Genomic DNA, 6242 nt, shown 5'->3' with positions numbered 1-6242 from the left:
TCTCAGCATTTCTATGCATTCCAAAGCTATAAGATGAAAATTGAGGTAATGCTGAAAATTCACATATTGTCAATTTTTAACTTCTCTCGCTGAGATTAAAGCTCTTTTGGTCGTTAACATTCAAAAGTCATGATGAACTTCAAAATTTAGAAATGGTTCAAGCTTCAACCACCAGAACTACTGCATCTCAGCATTTTCATGCTGTTGCCAAAACTAATAATGATGAAAATTGTGTGTGTTGTTGAATGAAAGTTTCAACATTTAACTTTTCACTTCTCTCGGGAAGAAAACGCTTTTTGGTTGTCTAACATTCAAAACTCATGAACTCAAAATTTAGACTGGTTCCAGCTTCAAACACCAGAACTACTGCAGCTCAACATTTCTAAGCTGTTCCCAAAGCGAAAAAGGCTTAAAATTAAGGTAGCCCTGAAAAATTCACCATATGGTCACTTTTTCACTTCTCTCGCTGAGATAAGCTTTTTTGGTCTCTAACATTCAAGTCATGAAACTCAAAATTTAGACTTGGTTTGAGCTTCAAACCACCAGAACAACGGCATCTCAGCATTTCTAAGCTGTTCCAAAGCGAATAAGGCTTAAAATTGAGTGTAGCCCTGAAAATTCACATATTGTCACTTTTTCACTTCTCTCGCTGAGGAAACGCTTTTTTGGTCTCTGACATTCAAACTCATTAAACTCAAAATTTAGACATGGTTCCAGCTTCAAACCACCAGAACTACTGCATCTCAGCATTTCTATGCCATTCCAAAGCTAATAAGATTGAAAATTGAGGGTAATGCTGAAAATTCACATATTGTCAATTTTTAACTTCTCTCGCTGAGATAAAGCTCTTTTGGTCGTTAACATTCAAAAGTCATGAAATTCAAAATTTAGACATGGTTCAAGCTTCAAACCACCAGAACTACTGCATCTCAGCATTTCTATGCAGTTCCAGAGCTAATAAGGCTGAAAATTGAGTGTAGTGCTGAAAAATCACATATTGTCACTTTTTCACTTCTCTCCCTGAGAAAACGCTTTTTTGGTCTCTAACATTCAAGTCATGAAACTCAAAATTTAGACTTGGTTCGAGCTTCAAACCACCAGAACAACGGCATCTCAGCATTTCTAAGCTGTTCCAAAGCGAATAAGGCTTAAAATTGAGTGTAGCCCTGAAAATTCACATATTGTCACTTTTTCACTTCTCTCGCTGAGGAAACGCTTTTTTGGTCTCTGACATTCAAACTCATTAAACTCAAAATTTAGACATGGTTCCAGCTTCAAACCACCAGAACTACTGCATCTCAGTATTTCTATGCTGTTCCAAAGCTAATAAGGCTGAAAATTGAGTGTAGTGCTGAAAATTCACATATTGTCACTTTTTCACTTCTCTCGCTGAGATAAAGCTTTTTTGGTCTCCAAATTCAAAACTCATAAAATTAAAAATTTAGACTTGGTTCCAGCTTCAAACCACCAGAACTACTGCATCTCAGCATTTCTATGCTGTTCCAGAGCTAATAAGGTTGAAAATTGAACGCAGTGCTGAAAATTCACATATTGTCACTTTTTCACTTCTCTCGCTGAGAAAACGCTTTTTTGGTCTCTAACATTCAAAACTCATGAAACTCAAAATTTAGACTTTGTTCCAGCTTCAAACCACCAGAACTACTGCATCTCAGCATTTCTATGCAGTTCCAAAGCTTATAAGGCTGAAAATTGAACGCAGTGCTGAAAATTCACATATTGTTACTTTTTCACTTCTCTCGCCAAGAAAACGCTTTTTTTATCTCTAACATTTAAAACTCATAAAACTCAAAATTTAGACTTTGTTCCAGCTTCAACCCACCAGAACTTCTGCATCTCAGTACGTCCATGCTGTTCCAAAGCTAATAAGGCTGAAAATTGAGTGTGGTGCTGAAAATTCACATATTGTCACTTTTTCACTTCTCTCGCTGAGAAAACGCTTTTTTGGTCGTTAACATTCAAAAGTCATGAAACTCAAAATTTAGACTTTGTTCCAGCTTCAAACCACCAGAACTACTGCATCTCAGCATTTCTATGCTGTTCCAAAGCTAGTAAGGCTGAAAATTGAACCCAGTGCTGACAATTCACATATTGTTACTTTTTCACTTCTCTCGCTGAGAAAACGCTTTTTTGGTCTCTAACATTCAAAACTCATGAAACTCAAAATTTAGACTTTGTTCCAGCTTCAAACCACCAGAACTACTGCATCTCAGCATTTCTATGCTGTTCCAAAGCTAGTAAGGCTGAAAATTGAACCCAGTGCTGAAAATTCACATATTGTCACTTTTTCACTTCTCTCGCTGAGAAAACGCTTTTTTGGTCTCTAACATTCAAAACTCATGAAACTCAAAATTTAGACTTGGTTCCAGCTTCAAACCACCAGAACTACTGCATCTCAGCATTTCTCTGCAGTTCCAAAGCTTATAAGGCTGAAAATTGAACGCAGTGCTGAAAATTCACATATTGTCACTTTTTCACTTCTCTCGCTGAGAAAACGCTTTTTTGGTCTCTAACATTCAAAACTCATGAAACTCAAAATTTAGACTTTGTTCCAGCTTCAAACCACCAGAACTACTGCATCTCAGCATTTCTATGCAGTTCCAAAGCTTATAAGGCTGAAAATTGAACGCAGTGCTGAAAATTCACATATTGTCACTTTTTCACTTCTCTCGCTGAGAAAACGCTTTTTTGGTCTCTAACATTCAAAACTCATGAAACTCAAAATTTAGACTTTGTTCCAGCTTCAAACCACCAGACCTACTGCATCTCAGCATTTCTATGCAGTTCCACAGCTTATTAGGCTGAAAATTGAACGCAGTGCTGAAAATTCACATATTGTCACTTTTTCACTTCTCTCGCTGAGAAAACGCTTTTTTGGTCTCTAACATTCAAAACTCATGAAACTCAAAATTTAGACTTTGTTCCAGCTTCAAACCACCGGAACAACTGCAACTCAGCATTTCTATGCAGTTCCAATGCTTATAAGGCTGACAATTGAACGCAGTGCTGAAAATTCACATATTGTCACTTTTTCACTTCTCTTGCTGAGAAAACGCTTTTTTGGTCTCTAACATTCAAAACTCATGAAACTCAAAATTTAGACTTTGTTCCAGCTTCAAACCACCGGAACAACTGCAACTCAGCATTTCTATGCAGTTCCAATGCTTATAAGGCTGACAATTGAACGCAGTGCTGAAAATTCACATATTGTCACTTTTTCACTTCTCTTGCTGAGAAAACGCTTTTTTGGTCTCTAACATTCAAAACTCATGAAACTCAAAATTTAGACTTTGTTCCAGCTTCAAACCACCAGAACTACTGCATCTCAGCATTTCTATGCTGTTCCAAAGCTTATAAGGCTGAAAATTGAACGCAGTGCTGAAAATTCACATATTGTCACTTTTTCACTTCTCTCGCTGAGAAAACGCTTTTTTGGTCTCTAACATTCAAAACTCATGAAACTCAAAATTTAGACTTTGTTCCAGCTTCAAACCACCAGAACAACTGCAACTCAGCATTTCTATGCAGTTCCAAAGCTTATAAGGCTGACAATTGAACGTAGGGCTGAAAATTCACATATTGTCACTTTTTCACTTCTCTCGCTGAGAAAACGCTTTTTTGGTCTCTAACATTCAAAACTCATGAAACTCAAAATTTAGACTTGGTTCCAGCTTCAAACCACCAGAACTACTGCATCTCAGCATTTCTCTGCTGTTCCAATGCTTATAAGGCTGACAATTGAACGCAGTGCTGAAAATTCACATATTGTCACTTTTTCACTTCTCTCGCTGAGAAAACGCTTTTTTGGTCTCTAACATTCAAAACTCATGAAACTCAAAATTTAGACTTTGTACCAGCTTCAAACCACCAGAACTACTGCATCTCAGCATTTCTATGCCATTCCAAAGCTAATAAGATTGAAAATTGAGGGTAATGCTGAAAATTCACATATTGTCAATTTTTAACTTCTCTCGCTGAGATAAAGCTCTTTTGGTCGTTAACATTCAAAAGTCATGAAATTCAAAATTTAGACATGGTTCAAGCTTCAACCCACCAGAACTACTGCATCTCAGCATTTTCATGCTGTTCCAAAACTAATAATGATGAAAATTGAGTGTGGTGTTGAAATTTCACATAATATAACTTTTTCACTTCTCTCGGGGAGAAAACGCTTTTTTGGTGTCTAACATTCAAAACTCATGAAACTCAAAATTTAGACTTGGTTCCAGCTTCAAACCACCAGAACTACTGCATCTCAACATTTCTAAGCTGTTCCAAAGCGAAAAAGGCTTAAAATTGAGTGTAGCCCTGAAAATTCACATATTGTCACTTTTTCACTTCTCTCGCTGAGATAAAGCTTTTTTGGTCTCTAACATTCAAGTCATGAAACTCAAAATTTAGACTTGGTTTGAGCTTCAAACCACCAGAACAACGACATCTCAGCATTTCTAAGCTGTTCCAAAGCGAATAAGGCTTAAAATTGAGTGTAGCCCTGAAAATTCACATATTGTCACTTTTTCACTTCTCTCGCTGAGGAAACGCTTTTTTGGTCTCTGACATTCAAACTCATTAAACTCAAAATTTAGACATGGTTCCAGCTTCAAACCACCAGAACTACTGCATCTCAGCATTTCTATGCTGTTCCAAAGCTAATAAGGCTGAAAATTGAGTGTAGTGCTGAAAATTCACATATTGTCACTTTTTCACTTCTCTCGCTGAGATAAAGCTTTTTTGGTCTCCAAATTCAAAACTCATAAAATTAAAAATTTAGACTTGGTTCCAGCTTCAAACCACCAGAACTACTGCATCTCAGCATTTCTATGCTGTTCCAGAGCTAATAAGGCTGAAAATTGAGTGTAGTGCTGAAAATTCACATATTGTCACTTTTTCACTTCTCTCGTCGAGAAAACGCATTTTCGGTCTCTTACATTCAAAACTCATGAAACTCAAAATTTCGACTTGGTTCCAGCTTCAAACAACCAGAAGTACTGTTTCTCAGCAGTTCTATGCTGTTCCAATGCTAATAAGGCTGAAAATTTAGTGTAGTGCTGAAAATTCACATATTGTCACTTTTTCACTTCTCTCGCTGAGATGAAGCTTTTTTGGCCTTTAATTGAGAAACGCCATATTTCTACCTGTCGCTAGTGGTTATCTCTCTTCTCTCCAAGGTCCGTTATGCCTTGTGTAAAAGTGCAACCACAATGACAATGTCATTAAGTGTGGATGTAGAGGGAGGTGAGGCAGACGCAGTAGATCCAGGTAAGTGAAATGAAGCTGTTTTAATGATGAAAAAAGTTCTAAGCACAATCCAAAATAGTCCACAGCCAGGCAGCACGACTGAGCAGAAGCCAGGTCTCAACGCCGGTAACACTGGAGCCAAGAAGGACACGGTAACACAGCCAGACAATATGACGTGAACAAACGACAAGGACCCGATAAAGACACAGACTCATAGGTGACACTAAATACACAGGAGGTAATTAAGGAACGAGACACACCTGGGAGTAATCGAGGGGAGAACAGGACAACACGGAGACACAGACACTGAAAAACTCTCAACACACAGGAAAACACAGATCCTGACAGACAACAGTCACTTTTCAACTTCACAATCAACCAGAATTATATTCAGACAATGAAATGCATAAAATTATAACAGCTCATCATAATCATCAGAAACCAAATCCACAAAGAAGAAATTTATTTCCTTAGAAAAATACAAAAATATGAAGAAGCAGCTTCGGAGACCATCCTGTGCTAGTTAAGACAGTTCCACCCCAGAGATCCGACTAGCTGTTTTAGATGGAGTTGTGAGTGACTGGCTGTTTTGCGGTGGAGTAATCCATCTTCATCCATATATAATCTGTGTTTTTGTCTCATCAGAGCAGCAGTCCCCCTGTTGCCTTGTGCCAGCCACGTTTTGGCGTTTTCTGTGCAGTAACACATCTCAATACTTAACTAATCACTGGATAATCTTGTTGAGCTTGTCTAAGAGCTTCTACTGATATCCTTTACTGATGTGTTAGCTGCATCACATTCCTCTGTGACATAGCCATGGCTCAGACTCCTGAAACTGAACAGCAACTGCTTGAATAACACTGTTCATTACCTCTATCGGTGTGCAGGTTTGCATGTACTCCTCCATGCTGAGTGACATTGGGAGAGATCACTGCATCTAGATTTACTTTGCCTGGGCGATACTTTATTGAGAACTAGAAATCAGC

The sequence above is a fragment of the Xiphophorus couchianus genome, chromosome 13 (genome assembly GCF_001444195.1).
Source record: "Xiphophorus couchianus chromosome 13, X_couchianus-1.0, whole genome shotgun sequence".
NCBI lineage: Eukaryota > Metazoa > Chordata > Actinopteri > Cyprinodontiformes > Poeciliidae > Xiphophorus > Xiphophorus couchianus.
The sequence above is the reverse complement of the archived record's forward strand: the minus strand, read 5'-3'. Positions refer to the sequence as shown.